This window comes from Lissotriton helveticus, chromosome 6 (genome assembly GCF_964261635.1).
Source record: "Lissotriton helveticus chromosome 6, aLisHel1.1, whole genome shotgun sequence".
NCBI classification, from domain to species: domain Eukaryota; kingdom Metazoa; phylum Chordata; class Amphibia; order Caudata; family Salamandridae; genus Lissotriton; species Lissotriton helveticus.
The window spans coordinates 1,920,147,081-1,920,168,968 of NC_136067.1; the positions used below are offsets into that span (position 1 = coordinate 1,920,147,081).

Consider the following 21,888-nt stretch of genomic DNA (forward strand, 5'->3'; position numbering starts at 1 on the left):
CCTCTCGGCGGGTTGGAGCCGCATGCTGCTCACCCGAGCCCCTCGCCAACTGCTCCTGCCAAGAAAAAAGCGGGAAAGTCCAGCATGCCGAGGCAAAATCACCCCCTTCACCCCCCAAACTCCTGGCGCACCTCTCCCCCATGCCGCCGAATGCCCTCCCCGCTGCGCCGGTCGACCCCCCCCACCCCCAGCCCCCCACATCTCCCAGGCCGCCCCACGCGCCTCCCCCCGCACCCCCACAAGCCCCGCATCCCCGCGCCCCACCCCCGTAACCCCCCGCAACCCCCCCTCCCCGTGACCCCACTCACCGAAACGCCCCCTACCCCCTCCCCCAACCCCCTCCACCCTGAACCCCCTTGGCACCTCCTCCTCCCTGCCCCGCCCCCCACCCACACCCGCCAGGCCCCCTCCCCGCCCCGCACCCCCCCTACCTCCCCACGGCGACACCGGCCTACTAGGCACCACCATGTCCTCCTCCGACGATGACCCCCAGTCCAGCCCGCTCTCAACCTCCCCCCTGCCCCCTCCCCCTCCTCCGATTCTTCAATCAGCAGCGGTGAACCCCCCACTCCTCCCCCTTGCCCCCCTGCTCCCCCCTCCCCATCCGTGCCCCGGGCCGCCCCCCCCCCTCCACTCGCCACCTCCTGGCATATGGGCGCTCCCGCGGCATTCCCCCCCGTGCACCCCCCCTTCTTGCTCACCTTGTCCTTGGCCCCCGTCCCCCCCCGCAACCCCCCCCAGCCTGGCACTCCTTCTCGACTTCTGGGGCCACCCCAGCCCCTCTTGTCTCTTTCCGGCCCCTTCCCCCTCGATGTCCCTCCCGCTGGCCTCCCGCCCGCCTCCCCGACTCCGTCCGCCCCCCCAGCCCCCCGCTCCCTCCACAAACTGAAGCGGCGCCTTCCTCCGGCCGCCGCGCTTCTTACCTGGTCCCCCTCCCCGCCTTGGCGCCCCAGCCGCCCGCTGGCCGCCACCGCGCTCCGCTCCTCCGCGCGCCGCTCCTCCCCTCGTTCCCGCCCCCTCCTCCCATGAGAACGCGGCGGCTCGCAAGCCGCTACCGCCGCCGCGGCGCCATGAGCAGCGCGCCGCGGTGGCCTTACCCGCACATCGCCCCTCAGCAAATCTGTCCTGCCTGCTTCCCCCAAGAGGTGTAGAGCCTCGCGTACACGGAGATCCGCCATCGCCGCCATGCTACCAGGTACCGTCTCTCTCGCCGTCCGCACTGCCGCCTCAAAGTCCTCAGCTCCACCACACGACCCTGCGCACACGCTGCAAACTCCCGCCGCACGCTACTATCGCCCTAAATCCAATGCTAGCAACCCTGTAACCTACTAAATCACCACTACTACTACCCACTGGACAACAATTAACCTGCCCCCCGGCTGCTGGGTCACTGTCCCACGAAATGGTGCACAGTGACCCAAAATGGCCGCTCTTAAAGGCACTAGCCCAAAAGAGCCCAATGCCGCCCAAATCCCACCGGCTAGCCCAACCAGCCCAATCACCCTTCCTGTCCCCCGTCTAAATCCTTCCCCCCACCCTTCCTCCCGGGGCCCCAAAATCCCCGGGGGGGGCGAGCCTCCCTCCGGTCGGCCACCCCCCACAAAGCCCCATTGGGCACCGACAATCATTATTTTACAAATTAAGCCCTGTACGCACTGGAACCGCCAACCCAGAATATATTGATACAAGTGTCTGCAAGGGGGCTTTTATTGACCACTTTTAACAAATCTTCTCTGCAAATGTTTATCTGCCACATTTTACGCCTATCATAGCAAAGTTGAAAAAGGCAGCACTGACTGACGACTGGGCATGAATGGCTATGTTCAATATGATTATTGCCTCAATAAAAAAAGTGTCACCTGCGAGCAATTTTGGGACAGATTTTTCTGTAGGGGATGCTGCTAGGTGAAATTTTTAAATTCAGCCTGGAATGGTGCTCAAAGATACTAAAACCAAAATTAAAACACACTGCAAGCACTAGTTGTACCCAACATAATTGGCAGACACTGGGCCCATTGATGTAGACCAGTTATTTGTTTAATAGGTTAAAGTGCATTATCAGTGACTACTAATTTTGCGCGTGTCAATGAGTGAATGAGTGAATGAATGAATGGATGGATGACTGAGTGCATGATCGACGAATGGGTCAGAGTGTAATGTAGGATGTATGGGTTAGAGTTTAGGTGGATAAATGAGTGAGTGCAGGGATGAGTGAACGCAGTGTATGTATGTGAGTGTGCATAGATGATTAGGTAAATGATTACATGGATGGCTAGGCTGGATGAACAGGTCGTTGCAAAGATGGATCAATGTTTAAGTTATTGCTTGGATGGACAAATTAGTGAGTGAGTGTATGAATGGATGAATATGATGCGTATGTGCATAGATTTTCTAAGGTTCAGCAGCTACTACAGTTAGTGGCGGAGGCTGCTCTCGCATGTGTCTCTGTCGATACCTTCCCCTCCATTGACTAATTCATCCATTTTTCTTGTTACTCATGCATTTATTCCACTCAGGCATTCACTCTTCCAACAGCCCATCCACCCACTGACTCCTTCTCCCATTAACCCACTCAACCATCCCCACACAAACTTACCAATCAATTAAGAAGCACTTTCAGTTCTTACTCATTCACCTACTTTAGGTACTGTTTCCTGCTCAGTTACCCCTTTCAGCAGTAATCCTAAATTCCTCCTCAGTTATCTCTTCCAATATTCTTTCTTTCTCCCTCTATTACCTGCACCAGTCCTGTTGCTTTCTTTCTCCCTTTTATTTCTTCCTCCGCTAACCTCTACTTCTTCCTGTTACAGCTTCCAGTGCTAGACTCCAATGCCCCACCAGTAATCTTTTCTAGAACTGCTCCATCGTTTTTCCTCAGTTACCTCCTCCACCATTGGACCATACTTCATCCAGATTCGCTCATTTGAGCAATGTCGTCTCCTACCTACCATTGTTACTTATTGCAGCAATGATGTCTCTTCCACTTAAATTAATTCCTCCATGGAGCAATGTGCTCTCTACTTCAACCTGTTAAATCATCCAGGGGTACATCCCGCCTCCCCTCCAGTTGCTCTCCTCGTTACTCGTACCTCGTTACATGTTCATTACTCCCCCTGTCCTTATCACTCTCCCTCTTATAAGGCCTGTTCATAAAGATGAAATCTCAGTACCCGCCCTGTACTTAATCCAGTGCTACGGACTCCGCGTCTTTATGGTAAATGAGATACGCTCCATTAGTCATGACTAACAGTTACGCTGTTACGTGGGCGGGCCCAGATTGCGAATGGCACTTGTTACAACAAAGGATGAGGAAGACCGGCCCATTATATCCCCTCCCTCTTTATAACATGCATTGATGGTATAAGCTGTGGGAGACAGCATAGCTGGTCCTAGCCTGATGTAAAAAGTGGATTAGGAAGGCGTCATAACTTTTTGTACGACAGTAGTCCTTTTAGAAAATGAGGGTGAAATCTTCTATGGCAAAGGCATCCGTGGATGAAAGATCACAAGAGAGACTGTTTTAATACAGGGCAAGGCATAACAGCCATCCATTGACCAGGCTCAAACCCTGCACCACTTCATGTACAAGCTGTAAAAACACTAAGACTTGTGATTTACACCACCCGTTTTAGATCTTATGGAGACATTTCATAATGCAAAACCTGTTCTGATCGTGGCTTTGACTTGTATTTTGAAAGACAGCCAGATGTCAATTTTTGAGCCCCAGGTTTTTGGCCACTTTGGTAGGGGCTAGGGGAACACCCAGCTCAGACTGATATATTCTTTCTATGACCAGTGAGGAGGAAGTTCCATAAACTAGGATCTCAGACTTCAGAAAAGTTCAGACAGAGGCTGTTCTGAAACATCCATTCTGCCACTGCCAAAAGGCAGCCTTGAAAATTGGCTACAGCAGAATTGTCTAGGTCATTATGGGGGAAACACTAATTGTGTGTCATCTGCGTATGACACAACATTGAAGGCCCAAGCTCGTGCCACCACTGCGAGTGGGCCCATATATATGTTTAATGTGTGTCTTGAGGGACTCCGCACTGTACTTCTTTAAACCCTTCCGTGCGGGGCACATTCCCCCGCTGTGCTGAGGGGAGGGGGGCACACGCAGCGCACCGGTGCTCATGACAAGCTCACCTCGTCATGAGCCACGGTCGTCGTTTGCTCATGACGAGCTGAGCTCGTCATGACCACACCCGTTTCATTAGAACGCTCGCACAGCAGGGGAATTTGCCCAGCGTGCAAGCGTTCTAACGGTCATGACGAGCTCAGCTCCTCATGAGCACATGAGCACCGTGGCGTCATGAGCATGCAAGGTGTTAAATTCATATGTAAGGGGGTAAGTAAACTGCTTGCTGTCTACCCATAAGAAAGGACTTTAACCAATTCCAGACAGTGCCTATTATGCCTATTTCTTCAGTCGTCGCAGCAGGACCTCATGAGACACCACATCAAATGTGGCCGACAAGTCAAGCAGGAACAATATTGAGTTTTTTCCCCGACTCGAGCTGAGTTCGTTTTAATGAAGTCTGTTACTTCAAGGAGTGCTGTTTCTGAATTGAAACCGGCTCAATAGCTGGACTGCGAGGGGTGTAAACAGTTGTTCTCAACTATAAACTTTGTGATTAGTCCATTTACACAAGTTTCTAAAATTCACCGAAAGTAGGGAGATGGGCCTATAGTTGCTTGGGTTTAGTCGATCCAAGTTTGCCTTTTTTAGCAAAATGGAGCACCATTGCTTTTTCCATTTTGTGAGAACAGTACCAGATTCTCAAGCAAGGTTAAACAAGTCATTGATCCGAGGATTGAGACCATTCATTTTTGCTTGATTATGTGTGGAGGACAGACATCTAGCGGTGAGCCAGATCTGGGTTGTAAAATATTCATTTCTGAGACCTCCAAAGACTTCCTATTAAAGGTTGTTAGCTGTGACCGGAAGTCCTGAGGATTTAGTAATGACCTAAGGGGGTGGTTATTCAGACTGTCATTGGACTGCTAAAAAATCTTTAGCACTTTTTTGCGGAAAAAGGCAGACAATCAACAATTTTTTGAGAAGTAGGCATGGATTGTTTACTTGATTTTGGATTCAGGAAGGCACAATCAGAATTTTTTTTGCATTATTGAAATCGCTCAGAAAAGCTTAATTTTTAACCAGCGAACACTCACAAATATATCACTCGCGCTCTAATAACAGCCAGGCTAGATTATCCAAATGTCCTGCTCCTTGGGGCCCCTCTAAGGCTTGCAAACAGATTACAAAGGGTTCAGAACTCTGCAGCTCGCCTGAATATCCCAAATACAACTCAATTCAAAGGGGACTGAAAACACTCCACTGGCTTCCTATCAGCCAAAGAATTAAAACTAAAGCACTCCTATTCACGTTTAGAGCTGTGGATTTGACAGGTCTGAGTTACATTCAGAACAAGGTGAAAAGATATCATCCTCACAAAAACTTACGCTCTGCCCACCAACATCTTTTAGTCGTTCCAAGAAAGCGTCTTATGGTTCACTGACTTATTCATATTATTAAGTCTTTCTGTTATATAACAGCTGCAAATGAAGATTTACTCGAGAAAGGAGTTATTTTTGCTACATTTTAACTACATTTTGAAAGTAGGCAGAATACTTTCAAGATCTAGTTCGCTATAATTTATGTACAAATGATTTGATGGATTATACGCTGACCACGGTTTCTGATTTCTGATCTGCCAAGAACATAACGTAGCATGCTAAGGCTCAGGGGCTCAATAAATGTTTACCAATTCCAAATTTTCCAGGCAAGACAAAGGTATGATGGGTACTACAATTATATCTGAAGATGTAATTGCTTCTAAAGATTTTTTAGGCTATGGGAAGGCAGAAGGAGATGCTGTATTGTGCAAGGTCTCTTCTAAACTATTGAGCATAGTGAAGAAAGTATACAATTTGATTAAGGTTACTTTTCTGACATTTTAAAGATACTACTGTGATTAAGTTCCAAACAAACTCAAAGACCTTCAGGAATGTGTTAACTATATATCTATTTCATTGATGAGCATGGATTATAAAATTGTAAAAAAAACTTTGGGGATTCATGAAAACTCTAGTTCACAAAGAACATTCAGGATTAAGTTAAAGATGTGTGCAAGAAAGTCAAACATTGGGTATCGCCAACATCATCAGAGAAAGTGATAAATCTTGTATAATATCAAACATAGATGGAGAAAAAGTGTTGGACAGTTTGAAAGGGTAAACCTTTGTTTGGTCATAAAACATGTACTCTGGTGGTGGTAATTTGATGGTACTTTAGGCTATTGGTTCAATGACCGCTTGAACAAATGGTCTTATCTCTCAACAGATTTAGATTTTTAAAGGGATGAAACATGGTTGCCCAAAGTCTCCTCTATTATTTGTACAGGCATTAGAACCACTGGCAATTATGGAAGAGTGTGATCATTTCTGGTGTTAAAACCAGTCACCTAGAAAAGAAGCTTAAATAGTCAGCAGATAACATGATTATGACACTAATTGAGTCAGATATTTCTTTTCTGTCAATATGGTAAATTTTGGCAAATCAAGTATGACGCCCCCTTAAAAGGAAAACATTCAAAAATCAGTTTATATATTTCAAACTTTTGAAGTAGCAGATATTATGGAATATGTGGCAATTAATATTCTAATGACTCTCAAAAGAATAAGACTGTCAAAGACATTGAAACATAGGACAAGCTGAATTTAGGCAAATATGTGGGTAAAGCACGGAAAGTACATAGATAAAAATGTATGCCTTACTCTAAATTCCACTGTACCTTCGAAAAATATACCAAAATATTGCCTATTTCAAGATGTCAACAGATTAAAATGCTATTTATTTCATAGTTGATGTCAGGAATAGAAAAAAATATTTTATTAACACAAAGTCAAATTAGCATTGGTAAGGACATTTTGGCTTTATTACTGAGAACTATGTAAGGACATTAAAGACGGAACATATCTTATGTTTGATGAGCTTATCAAAAAAAGCTAAACCAAACTAGTTTTTTCTTGAAAGTCAGGATCTGTGTGACAACATGTATAACATTTGTAACAAAGTTTCAACAATAAGAGATTTTCAAAGTTTAAATATTCACGCTTGCCGGTAAGAAAACTACCTAGGAACAGAAATATTGCGCTTGGTCTCCAAGCTGATGTAAAATTGTGAGATGATCAACACTTAAAAGTGAATGGAAAAGCATTTAAGAGGGATAGCTGAAGCAAATCGAATTCCCACCATGGAAAAATGAACAGATGGTAAAGTTAGTGCATTTAAATATGTCACATGAGAATATAATCTCTATCCCTCAGCGTCAGGTACATAGCAACAGTTAAAAGAATGTTTGACTGCATATCAAGGCTCCACTGAAGTTGAGAGAGAGAAGATTCTCTCCAAAATTATTGGTCCCAAAAAAGAGACATATCTTCCATAAAGCTTAAGCTATTTACACAAAATGTTTATTTACTACAAAATGGAAATAACAAGAAGTGAATATTGAACTGGGAGAGGACATATCAAGATCAGTCTGGTTAAGAGTCTTTCCAGATCTAAGAAATCCAGGCAATTACTATAAGCGTGAACTCATTGCGCATGAGAATTTATCAAAGATGTACTGGCCCCACAAAAAGAATCTTAAATTACATTCGAGGAAGATTGGCTATTGTTGATGTTCAGAACAAGAATGTAATTTATGGCATTTATTTATGGATTATCAGTATTGGAATAACATATTTTGTTAGATAAAAATAGCTTCGAGAATTATTGCAAAACGAGGGAAGGGAAACGTTTAATCGATAAAGAAAATTTAAGTCAAGGAATTTCTAAAATAGGGCATTTAGGGAAGTTAGGAGTTTTAATGCAGGCTAAAAATGTGATTTTGACAAACTGGAAACCAAAACAAGAAGTAGAATACTTCTCCTGTTTTCAGATTCCCTTGTGGCTAGGTTATTTATATAATCCTTAGTATAACAATAATTATAGGATAGCTACACTTAATGATATGAGAGATGCTTTTGTAGACTCTATGAAAAAAGAAGAATTTAATGCTAGAATTTGACAGTGAAAGTGACAATTAAGTGTACATAATGTTTTTTTAGATTTTGACATAGGTATTTGCTAAGCTGTTGAATGTTGTGTAGAATGACAACTTTGTCGCAAGGTGTATCACTCAATTAATAATTCATAAACTATAATTAAATGTAGTTTAATAATAAAATAAAACACTCCCCTGCTTCTGTTGCTCCTCTTTGTGAATGACTATATTCTCTCTTAGACTTAATTATTTTTACAATAATTGCAATGCCTGGAGCAAACAAACAAAACCAATATAGAAATGGGTTGAGTAATGGACCATGGGACATTTTTCCATTTAAAGAGGAATATCTTTTGGTTTCAGAGCAATTTAAAATAAAAAAATATATATTGTTTACGCTATCAGTGCAGTGTATCGCTTTTGAGCTGAAATGCAAAGGTCAGTGTATAAAACCAAAAATTTAATTTCGGCGGCGAAATGGGGAAAATGAATAGACCCGTGAGAAATTGGGTTGTTGGTTGACTGGGGTGTGGGCCCAGGTAAAGCAACAGCCACAATTCCTTGCAGGGTGAACAACAAAAATTCACTAAGTGAACATATGCTTAACCCTGGGTAGCTTGGCACAAAACGCAGTCAGGCTCAACATAGAGGCAAAGTGTAATGTATTTATGCAGCACACAAACAGCCATAAAGTGGATACATACATATATTTTATTAAAATGTACTCAATGGTTTGGGATTTTTTAATTGTGTTATGTTTCCACAAGTTCAGGCTGACCGCAATGGAGCGCAGGTTGGCTACAGTCACCAGATTAGTTCTGCTGAAGTTTACATTCTTGAGTCAGCGCCAAGACTACCGTTCACGGTGGAGAGGGCTGCAGGGAGCGGGCAGAGAGTCACGGGAGGTTGCTGGAGTAGCACTAAGAGCAGGCCAGGTGTTGTGGACAGGCATTGCAGGAGCTCCGCGAGCGGTTGATGCTGTATCGGGCAGAGGCAGCTGTCACAATTTCACGATGAATAGCAGCGCGGCCTGCGAGATCTGGGCTCAAACAGGCCTGTTTGCAGTCAGGAAGAGCCCAAGAACTTCAACACAGCTCTTTGAAGCCACACCCAGGGTCCTGGACCTGAGAGGCACCACTTGGGGTGTCAGAAACACACTTCAGCTGCGTCTAGGTGCTGGTGTAACATTTTCTAACTCCCAAGCACACGTATGTTCATAAACATGGTTTCCCTTTTTCAATAACACACATATGTCATAAGCAAAGAAAGTATAGGTCATCAATTTCAATCTTCAAATCAAATCAAATTCTTGTCATGTTTATTCGGATTTCTTCCAAACAGCAAACAACAGCCAACGCGTTTCGTTGCTATAGGTAGTAGTCCCGTGCACACGAGCAATATGATGGCGACGGGAAACCTCTAAGCAGCGTTACTTAAGCTGAAATGACAGAGAAGAATAATAAAGACTCTTGAAAGAATAAATGGAGGATTAACGCATATATAGCGTTTTATTTCATCACCAGAACCCACATGTGGATTGGAAGTATCACCACACAGAAAAGCATTTTACTGGAATATATAGCCTTGAAAAAGTTGCGGGACTACTACCTATAGCGACAAAACGCGTTGGCTGTTGTTTGCTGTTTGGAAGAAATCCGAATAAACAAGACAAGAATTTGATTTGATTTGAAGATTGAAATTGTTGACCTATACTTTCTTTGCTTATGACATATGTGTGTTATTGAAAAAGGGAAACCGTGTTTATGAACATACGTGTGCTTGGGAGTTAGAATTTCTGTTGTGAGAGACTTGTCTCTCGGCTTATGGCATTTTGTGGTTCTCCATTCCTTTGAGCACCGTTAAGTAATTTGGAGTTATTACTCATATAGTGCGATTCTAAACCCTAGGCGCCCTAAACCTATAAGCACAACCACTCCGCTATTTTTTTTGCTGGTGTAGGATGTTGGGGAGCCTTTTATGTCCCTGAGGCTCAGATCAGGAGGCCAACAGACTAGCCCTTGGAGTCACTCTGATAACCCTGGTTTAAAGATGAAGTTGCAGGTCCAGTTCTCCTTTCCAAGGCAAGAGAACAGCAGGATAGCAGTTCAGCAGAGTAGCAGCCCTTTCAGCCGCACAGCAGACCTTCTTACTGGCACAGTCCACAGGTCCAGACGTGTACTGAAGAGTTGATGTCTGAGGTCCCCTTTTATACTCTGGTGCTCTCCTTCTGAAGTTGGGAGAAGATTCTAGATAGTGGCTTTGAAGTGTATGGAATTATCTGACTACCCTGGCCTGGCTCCAAGATGGCTGAAGTGACAATGCGGAGGTGTTAGGTACTTTTGTGAAGGCAGAGCACTCCCTATTCAGTTGTAAGTGGGGCTGTGCTCAGCAACGGCCCCTCATTCTGCCACCAGGTGGCCCATCTAAGCCCTCTATTGTGTGACTGTCTGGGAGGAATTCACAAAGTCTAACTGTCAGTGACATTCAGTCATGTGGCTACAGGCAAAAAGGGCAGAAAAATGCCAATTTTCTAAAAGCATCTGAAAGCAAAGCACGCTTCTCTAGGAATGTAGGAGTTTTTTACTACCAGGACATGTAAAACTTAAAGGTACATGTCTAACCTTTTCATTACACAGCACACTGTCCTATGGGCTACCTAGGGCCAAACTTAGGGGCAACATAGGTTATAAAAGGGTAGCTTAAGATTTGACATGTGGGTATTATTGCCAAGTCGACGTTTGAGTTTAAAACTGCATTCAGGCTGCAGTGGCAGACCTGGGACAGGTTTTAAGGTGCTACTTAAGTGGGTGGCCCAATAATTGCTGCAGGCCCACTGGTAGCATTTAGTTTACAGGCCCTAGGTATATGGTATACCACTCTACAAGTACATATAAGTAAATTAGATATAGCAATTGGGTATAAGAAAATGTAACCATATTTAGGTGAATGAGCACAAGCACTTTAGCATTGGTTAGCAGATGTAAAGTGCACAGAGTCCTAAAACCAACAAAAATACATTCTGCAAAATGGAGGGAAAAAGAGAAAACGTTTGGGGGTGATCCTGCAGAGAGGGGCAGGTCCAACAACACCTTAAAAGGAACGATAGTCAGTTCTTTAATTAAGGCTTCCGGCTGTTAATTATCTTTCTCCACCCACTGCACAGACCAAAAATGAAGGTAGAATATTTTTTTAAAATTTTTTTTTAAGGGTTTTATTGAAGAAAACAAGAGAAATTTACATATATCGGGTGTCATACATAGAATACAATATTGCCAATAGGTGACCGAATAAATCAATGTGGAAAATTCAATTCAAAGGAGTATGCAATGTCAACTTAGTTCGGTACATCAATAAGGAGAAGTACGATCAACAATCCAGCGAGGTAGCAGCCAGCAGGGCTCACCCACCCATAGTTCAGGATAATAAAGACAAATCGGACACCCCGATACCTGAGAAAATCAATACAGGATAAACAACCCGTCTCTCGTAAAAGAAAGAAGGAAAGAAAAAAAAGGCCATAGAACTAAACTAAGGCAGAAATAACAAACCCCTCCCCTATCCCCCCACCCTGCACCCCTGCAATGGCTATGGCCCATCCCCACTAGCAGTGTGCCTGTCGCCCCAGAACTAGACCTAAAAGAAGGACAAAGAGAGAGTGGAGGAGGAAATATCAAACAGGCCCCCGGTCTCCCTTACCCCCCGCCAGTAGCAACCCGCCCCTACACGTATCCAGAATAATAAAATGCAACGATTAAAATCAGACGGGGGGAGCTTGTAAGAACCACCAAACTCCCGCGCTAGTATAAGTTACAAATCCCGTAGCAAATGAGTCATTGTTCAAACCCATCCAGTCAAAGTCAACCCTGGCCACTGCGATTTTTCATGCAAGCCCTGTCCGCTCGATCCGCCATCCCACTGAGAGTATCAAAATGTTGAGAAAGTTCAAAGTCAGTACGGAAGGATTGAGGCCAGGATAATAGTACACAAAGTCTAAGAGTCAAACGATGTCCGCTGTCCACCAAAGATAAATCGCTAGCGCGTATTTGAACCATCCAGGAGAAAAAGGGTGAGGTAACAATCCTACAGTCAATGGAGAACTCGCTCTGAAATATAAGATCATCCATGTCCAACTGGGGCGGTATCGACAAAGGGCATGATGTAGATTCGATAGTCCGGGGCTTGCTAGCAGTCATTCGGGGGTTGACAAAAGATACCAAGTCTGGCTTCAGCGCGGGGCCCTCCGTCTCAGATGCTTCTTGCTCCTCGGGTAAAACAGCTTGTTCCAGAACCAACAAAGGGTCGGAGTCCGGTCTCCGGCAGATGATATTGACCGTTACGACCATCCTCTGGATGATGGCGGTGACCTGTGAATGGAGCTCCCCAATGGCGGCGATTACAGTATGCAGCGACGGTATACATTCCACCCTCTCCATCGCCCCTCACGAAGCGACCAAGCAGGTCTCTGAACCCCGGAGGTCGACTACCCTGGGGCACCAGGCACAGGCAAATCCGATGACAACTGTGGGCACTCTCAAAAGCGCGATCTCAACACCGTCGCCGCCAGCGAGGAACCAAGCCCATCGACCCCGGGAGCCCAACGGGGCCTCCGGGCAGCGGCTCCCCGACCACAGCAACCGATGCGTCACGCGCCGTAGCTGCAAGAGAAAACTGCCACCGATCCACCATCCAAATCGGACAAGAAACACTCCACTTCGGGAGACCGGACGCTACCCACGTCCCGCGGCCGATGTTATTCAACTCCAACCCGGCTGGGTTAGAAATCGAGGCCCCGGCTTCAACTCTGGGTTAGGCCGAGAATGGAACACGGCGTATCTTCGTTATTCAAGCAGCTAGAAATTCCAGGATTGCACCTTTAGAGTCAGGAACACATCAGCTGCACGGGAGGCCAGTGAGAAATCAGGATAATCGTCAGGATTTGTGAGCAACTGGCGGAGGTCGGCGGAGCCGGGAGCTTATGCGGCCATCTTGGTTGCTAGCGTAGCTCCTCCCCCGAAGTTAGAATTTTTAATGGTCGTAAGTACCCTGCAGGCAACTACAATGAGGCAATTAGCACCTCTCCTGGGCACTAAATTCAACTCAGCATGGGACAATCGGCTTGTCTGTATGCTGCAGGCCCAAGTCTTTGATAAAAGAGCTGCTCTCACTACCACTTTGTGCTAGCTCCTCCCCTTCTTAATGGGGTAATGGAAGCCAAAATGCTGCAGGCCAGCAGAATATATATATATATATATATTCACTGAAAAAACCATAGGTTATAGACCATATATAGTTAGGAATTAGCATTTAAAAAACCTTATTTTACTCACACAAAACCATTGAAATTCCATATATAGTTAGTTGCACTAACTATATATCGTGCACCCGCAATCCACTGCTGATCATGTCACATATTACATCATTCATGACATGGTCAGTGACATCACTGATGACATCACTGATGACATCTCAAATGACATCACTGATGACATCACTGATGACATCTCATTTGACATCATTCTTGTGCTAATACGATAAACCTCTTCAGACTCTAATATAACCTTAGATACACTCAGTTTATACAGACACTCACACACTGCCACTCATCCATGGAGTTACTCACACACCCAGTCAGTCATGCAAAGAAACAATCTCACCTCCATTTCTTCAACTATACAGTTAAACACACCTTACTTATTGAAACATATACTAACACATATTTACTCTCTTATACAATCCCTGATACAAGTTCACAATGATCGATACAACCACTCACTCATTCAGTGGCTCTCATGCACAGTTATTTATATATGCCAACTCTCACATGTACTGTGTTTTACATATGTACTTACTATGACATGTAGCATTGAGATATCCATTCACTCATCAATACACTCATGCACACAGTCAACTGCCCATGTAGCTGTTTCCACATGCACTCTTGAACTCATACACCTAGTGAATAAACTGCTGACACATCTATGCATAGAGTCTCACACCTTCCAGCCACCCCCACACAAACTCAATCTCCCATAGAAATACTTGGGCAACCAATTAATAACACATATAGCCTCTCGTATAGCTAATGATCAACACATGCAGCAGTTTACAGAACAACAGACATAATGATGCACAAATTAAGACAGTTTAGTCACTAACCCATGCATTCAGTGAGACACATTTAATCACTCACTCATACAGTCAGTCATGCACCTACTAAATCCTTCATCCAGACACTTATACATCCACTCAAGACATATTTTAACTTTACAGAAAAATACAGTCACTGGATGTTGTCATCAGTGATGTCATTTGAGATGTCATCAGTGATGTCATCAGTGATGTCACTGACCATGTCATGAATGATGTAATATGTGACATGATCAGCAGTGGATTGCGGGTGCACGATATATAGTTAGTGCAACTAACTATATATGGAATTTCAATGGTTTTGTGTGAGTAAAATAAGGTTTTTTAAATGCTAATTCCTAACTATATATGGTCTATAACCTATGGTTTTTTCAGTGAATTTTCAAGGTTTTGTAAATGCTAATTCCTAACTATATATGGTCTATAACCTATGGTTTTTTCTGTGAATTTCATTGGTTTTTTAACAGCTAATATCTGTAGCTGTAAAATGTATTCTTCTTTAAATCCAAAAATATATTTTATATGTTTATGAATAATTTTTTTTTTAAATATTTTTTTTTCTTCGTTCCCGCTTCGCAAATCGGGAAGCTTCCCGTTAGCTGACCTTGATGCCGCGAAATAGACCGCGAGCCGGTAAACGTTTCTTTACCGCAAGTGCCGCGTTACAAAACAACATCGTGACGCCTCCCGTCCGCATGACGTTTCACGTTGTCGCGTGATACGTCATATGACGTACTACGTTAGCGAACTGGTACGCGAAGCGAGTCGCAAAGCGCAGGTTTCTGGAAGCAAACCGGGAGGCCCTGCAAAGCGCTTAACGTAAACACAGCAAGTCATGTGACTTGGTAATAACACTTTTCATTGGTTCATTTCACTTTTGGTTTCCTAATGATGTAAGACTAGGTCATATAATCTAAAATGAACACTTTTGATTGGTTGAGAACTCTTGTTTTTCCCAAATGATGAAAATCCCTCCTTCTTTCCTCACTCTGACTTTCATCATTGTGAGAGAAAGACCCTTTGTGATCACTGAGCAATGGCTTCTTTAGTAGCTTCAGCTGGTGCTTCCCCACCACCTCCACCACATCCAAGGAAGAGTGGACCACCTGCTCAAGTTATAATTCAACAAGAAGAAGAAGAAGAGGAACAGGAGGATGAGCACGAAGAGAGGCAGTTTTTGCCTGAGCAGCCCAGGACGTCTCACCGGAAAGAAAACTTCATTTGGCAATTTTTTAAAATTCCCAAAGGTCAGAAAAAAGTAAATGCAAGATACGTAACTTGCCTTATATGTCAAGATAGACTGTCCAGAGGGACCGACAAAAAATACAGTTTCGGAAACTACACAATGCATCGCCATATGACTAGGTGGCATCCTAACAACTACAGTGCTGCACAGTTTCGGAACGACCTAGATAATCTCCCTATTATGGCCAGAAGATCTGTTGTACCGGAAGTAACGGGACCAGAGGGCAGGGAGATGGTGCCAAATATACAAATGAGATTTGGTGAAGTAAAACACACCTGCGTATTTTGCGATGGATTCATTTCCTACGGAGAAAGAAGCATCACTCTGATCAACAGAGCTATTGACTATCATATGCAAGTTTGTCCGAAACGCCCAAAATAATAAATACTTCTTTTTTTTGTTTTGTTGCTCCTGTTGAGCCCTTTACAATGAATCGTTTTCATTGCCCCCTCCAAGAAAAACCCAAAAAAATATAAAACTGTTCCGAAAAATTCAAAAACAGTAAAAAAATGTTCAGAAAAATAAAAAAAAAAGTTCTTTTCAGAACTACCTCCCCGTTATTAAAAAATTGGTACAATATTTGGAACTGTGCCAACCTCTATTTCTCTTAGTTCGCTTCCTAGTTCGCTCGCCGGTACGCGAACTGGAAGCGAACCAAAAACAGTAAGTATAAGGGAGGGAAACACACACTTATGTTAAAATAAAGACAGCTATAGGGGAGTAAACTAGAGATACTATTACCCGTAATCCACTGCTGATGATGTCACATATTACATCATTCATGACATGCTCAGTGACATCATCAGCAGAGGATTGCGGGTTTTTTGACAACATGCCTTATCCACGGTTTAATAACGCTGCCTTTTGCTTTATATAAGTTTTCAAATTGTATGAAATATATACCAATAGGTCGTTATGAACCTTTAGGTAGTGCTTTTCTTCATGAGGTCTGGTCGCTTCCATACACATACAGATGTTTCAAAGATGATCAAGAAGTTTATCTGAATGGAGAGGAATGCACTGAGACGCCAGATCATTCACTAATGTGTAGGCACATACAGTTACACGGTTCATGCAACAAACACCGACCAAATATGGCTTGCGTGTTGCAAGGCACGCCAGTTCCTGCTATCATCCCCACGTTCAAGTTGTTGGAAAATGGTAGTTATTTGATGCTCAATAATGAAGATTGTTCTGAGTTAATTAAAAGTATTCCTTTTATCGTAACAGTAAGTGAACGGGTTATTTGCTGCAGAAATGTTCTATTTCCTCCCACACATGAACATAGGGAGTTTTCAATCTGGCCACAAATACCAACCTTGGGACACGTTTCAACGGCATGGCAAGAATAAGAGCTCTTTTGTCTCAGAGAGAGGTGGCCTTGAGTTCGGCCCGTGAAACTTTCGTACTTCACATAGCGAACACCCGTACAGAGGTGCACACCCTTTTCAATTAAGATTTGCCTTTCAATTTCAGCAACATGTTTCCGACTATCTTCAACGCATCCTCCACAAAGTCCCTGACACACTTTTTTAAAGTTGTTACCAGTGGCCTCGTGACTTCATTTGAGAAAATCTTTGGAGTCATCCCTACTTCCTTTCATTGTATTTTCTGCACTCTGGTTCGTGGATTGGCATTTTTACTTGCATTACCAGCGGACGCTCTTGTGCTTTTTTACATTTTTAAATATGGATGTCCCTCCTATGCAACCTCCGACCCTGCAGCTGCTGACACTGTTCCGCAATCGCATGCTAGAATATTATGGCACAATGCCGTTGGCGATATTAAGCACGGCATATGGATTATCTTTTCGGTTCTCCTACTTCACCTGTATCCAGCCTGTATTTCACTGCCTGACCTGTGATTTCGATTGGGCCATTGATTTGTGTCTCTGCGGACCGGTTTCTCCTGACGTCGACTTTAATCAGCTGATGACTCCTATCATTACTCACGAGTTGGTTTGTCCTGGCGAAAGGATTATGGCTGTGGCATTGATGCATGGACTACTTGGTCCCTGGAATTTACTGGCGGCAGCACAGTCTTTCTTGGAACAGAGCTTTCTTGAAAACCCACCGAGCTGTCCTCTGATGGTGATAGAGGATCCGGTGCTGGGAGAGCACGTATGTTCTTTTCCGCTTTTAAATTGGATGGCTGAACTGTTTTCGGATGAAGACGGTGACTTCCTATTGGAGGCTGTTGCAGCTTATTTTGCATACACAGTTATGTCATAGACCTTTTTCATGTTTGATATGCTGAGTACTAGCATTTCATTGACAATTCATTAACTTATTTGTCAAGTTTTTATTATTTACCTTGCCTATTGGCTTAAGACTCGATAAAGTACTTGGCTGTTTTATTTTTCTTTAGCATTAAATTTTCCTAGTTTTTAATGCTTTACCTTGCGGACCGTCCACATATAAACTTGCAATCTGCTCTCATGAGATGGCACTTCTATTATCTTATTCAGTTCGTTTCCGGATCATGAGGAGGTGTCATCTAGGTCCTGGATATCTTTACACCGTGTTAAGTTAGCATGGGCTCATTACCGGTTTAAACGCCATTTTTCCTTTTTTGCAACTTCTGCACACGACACTTAGTTGTTGCTTTAGCTTTCCACCTAGTAGTTCATCGTGGTTTACATGAGAATAATATGTTATTGGTCTACTATCTGCTTTACTTGTTAAACTATATCTGTACAGCGAGTGCTAAAGTTTCAAGAACAACACGATACAGAATTGTTATGAGGTCTGATCTCCACGACTTCATACTCATAACATAAGTGCAACTTCTGCCAATTCTGGGCATGAGGCGGGTTTTATATTGCTTTGCCGAACACACATACACAACAGTTGATGCGGTTCACATGAAGAGAGAGCTGGTGTATGCTGATGTGATTCCTTCAAATCTAAGACACTAAAGTATGGGCACGCCCTAAACCAACACAAAGAGACCTTCTTAGCAAATAATATAATATGTGTATTAGGGAGGGTGAGATATAAGCAGCCGCGGGCCGTGGAGGGAGTTACGATGGGGCAGGGAGGCGGGGAGGGGGAGAAGCAGGGTGGAGCCCTCTCTACCTTGCCCCTCCCCCTCCCCGCCTCCCTGCCCCACCGTAACTCCCTCCACGGCCCGCGGCTGCTTATAAGTGTTGCTAACTCTTATTCATTTACAGCATGTTAACATACTGTCACCATTCGCTTTTTATGTACTAGTAACTATGCTGGTAATTTTGCTACTGATAATATGTGTACTTGTATTCTCCACCCTGCTTCTCCCCCTCCCCGCCTCCCTGCCTCACCGTAACTCCCTCCACGGCCCGCGGCTGCTTATAAGTGTTGCTAACTCTTATTCATTTACAGCATGTTAACATACTATCACCATTCACTTTTTATGTACTAGTAACTATGCTGGTAATTTTGCTACTGATAATATGTGTACTTTTATTATCTAAGGTACTACGCCTGAGAAGACGGCATTAGTAAATAAACATTTCAAATACACATCTGTTCTTCTTAACTCCATTTTCTGGTTTCTAAGAAATCTATAACGACCGACTGTTCATGAGTTCCACGTATCCTGAGGTACTATAAGTTCATATTCTGGATTGTCTAAACGTTGAGAGTTTGTTATATCCAATGTGACACTGTACCTAGCTTGCTAAGGAGTTTTTGATTACTAACGTGAGTTTTGGGACACCCTAATTCGCCGAGGTTCCAATCCTCTGTCCACAGTTCTGTGTGAGAACAGAAACCCTGCGACAGGGGCACCCCCGACCCTTGCTGGAGCTTCATCACACTTGCGATACAACTCCAGCAATGCGCCACCTTTACGGCACAGATACATCACGCATCTGTGCTGTTTTTGCCCCATGATGCGCCGCATTGTAAATGCAGCACACCATAGGTGACGGAACAGCGGCACAGAATGACTAACACATCCCTGGTGATGCGCCAGTCATCATAAATGTATCCCTATGCTTCTTATCTTGTTAGAGATGAACCGCCATATATATCATCAAAGTTTTTTGCATTTCCTAAATAGCGAACTTTAAGGAATAAATAGCGATTCTTTACCATTCCTAGTTTGCGATGAGCTATTTGCTAATTAGCCGAATGTAGCCCAATGAAGCCCAATGTAGCCCAATGTAGCCCAAAGATGGCCGCCAGACACACAAAAAAACAAATGTAGCCCAAATATCAGCCAGATGTAGCCCAACTATAGCCCAGTGACAGAATGACCAATCAGCTTCGCAAACCTCCGTTACGCGAAGCGGAGCGCTGTTACAGATATATATCTTTTTTTGAACGTTAATTTCTCAAAATCCACTGGAGCACATATATTGAGACCTAGCAAAGGCACATCGGGCTACCAGTCCCTACAATTTTGCCAAGTTTCGTGCAAATCCATTCAGCCGTTCGATTATTATTATTATTTTTTTTTTTGCCCCGCGGGGCCCTTTTAAAACCTCCACATCAAACCTAGGGGGTCAGCGAGGATCTACTATGCCCCCTTATAGTTATTTCCCCCTTTGTTTTGACCTCCTCTTGTCTCTCGATCCTACCGAGAGACAAGATGGCGGCCGCTACGGACTGTTTGGAATGTTGACAGACGCCGGAGAACCAATCAGCTTCGCTTCACAAAGCTCCGTTGCGCGAAAAGTCCGCGAACCAGTGCGCTGCCCGGTCCGCTGTTACAGATATATATCTTTTTTTAAACGTTAATTTCTCAAAATCCACTGGAGCACATATATTGAGACCTACAAAAGGCACATCGGGCTACCAGTCCCTACAATTTTGCCAAGTTTCGTGCAAATCCATTCAGCCGTTCGGGCTAAAAGTGAGGCCAACCGCCCTATGGAAAACTCAATGTTAAAAACACGTTTTGGGACCCCCCTTTTTTCTCGGCCCCCACTGGACGAACCCCCCCCAAATTTTCAAGGGCTGCTCAGAAACAAAATGTGCCATTTTCCTGAAAATTTCAGCCAATTCCGTCCACAAACGCCAAAGTTATTAGACATAGAATTTTCAAAAAACCCATAGAGAAAAAATCCTAACTATATATACCTACTGGCGACCGCCAGTAGGTAATATATATATATATATATATATATATATATATATATATATATATATATATATATATATATATGTATATATGACAGTCTGTTAATTTGTTCTAATTTTCCGAAGTTTTTAAGACTTGCATCTCCCCTTTGCAAGGAAGAGGAGGAGTCCGTACAGAGTAAAAGTGGGAGTTGTGTATCATCAAAGAGCTGCAGCATGGGCCAGAAGAGCACTGGCATTTCAGACTTGGTTAAGTTGCGGGTAGGGGTCTGCTCACCGAGTCAAGGAACCTCAGAGCAGCAGGGAGTTGGCAACCACAAAATTCTGCCTTTGAGGGTCTGCAAAAAGTTATTATAGCCTGCAAATGGAATAATCTGATTGGCTGCCCACTAACGTTTTACTCAATGTGCTAATGTCAATTAGGGCTCCCAATGCCCCTTGGAAAGTTTAAGTGGTGCAATTTAAAGATGAATACGAAGTACATTTTAGGTTAGCATTTAACATGATGTTAAATTTGTTGGACTGGAAACCACAAAATTGACCAGGTAGAGTTGAATGAACTTTGAGATAAAATTGCAATGACATTTGCCCATTGAAATGTGATTTACATGAAATTAAACGAAGGTTTACAGGCATTGTGGCTGAAATGAACACCACACATGGCAAGTTGCCACGACATATGGGCACTTTTCCCAGCTTGTTATCACCATTGGGGGCTTCATTGTTTACTCAGTACACAAAGTCCTTCTGAATTAAAAGTGTTGTTGGCTGTGTGTGCATTAGCAGTACCTTGCACATTTTGTTCAGATCCAGTTCATTCTTGTGAACCAAGATGTTGTGCTTCGCCTAGTGCTTTAATTCTTGAATCTGAAAGGCAGACTGCACTGCTGAGCAGGGATGCAATACTTTTATTAAGAGAGTACCTGCACTTCTCAGTAGCAAACAAGTACAAGTATTATAGCTCCTCACGCTGGCTTTGAGACAGTTTTATTGTTCTAGTCCCAAAAAACACACAATACTTTTGTCCAGCATGATGGGGAGTGTGGAAACAAAGGGAGAAGATACCGTTTCAATACAAAGAATGCGGTGCATTTTGGGTAGCCCTGGCTGGAAAGTGCCATAGAAACATTTAGAACAAGGTTCTCCAAAGTCGGTTGTGGAGGGCCGGATCCATGCCAGATAATTTAGATAACTACATTTATCTAAATGGGGATATGCTAAAAATCTGGCTTGGATCTGGCATTCCAGAACCGGCTTTGGAAAACCATGATTTAGAAGAACAAGCAGTGGGGTAAGTAGAGGGAGGACGGAACCTGCATCCGTGCTTGGAAGGGGACAGGACACTGCCTCGTGCGCATTTAGTAAATGCACGTGCAGT

At 43.8% G+C, this 21,888-nt stretch overlaps 1 protein-coding gene across 1 annotated transcript in view; it reads right to left on the reverse strand.

The window, feature by feature from the left end:
* STUM (stum, mechanosensory transduction mediator homolog) overlaps nucleotides 1-21,888 on the reverse strand; it is a 320,454-nt gene that overhangs the window by 20,247 nt on the left and 278,319 nt on the right. The gene's annotated exons all lie outside the window — the stretch shown is intronic.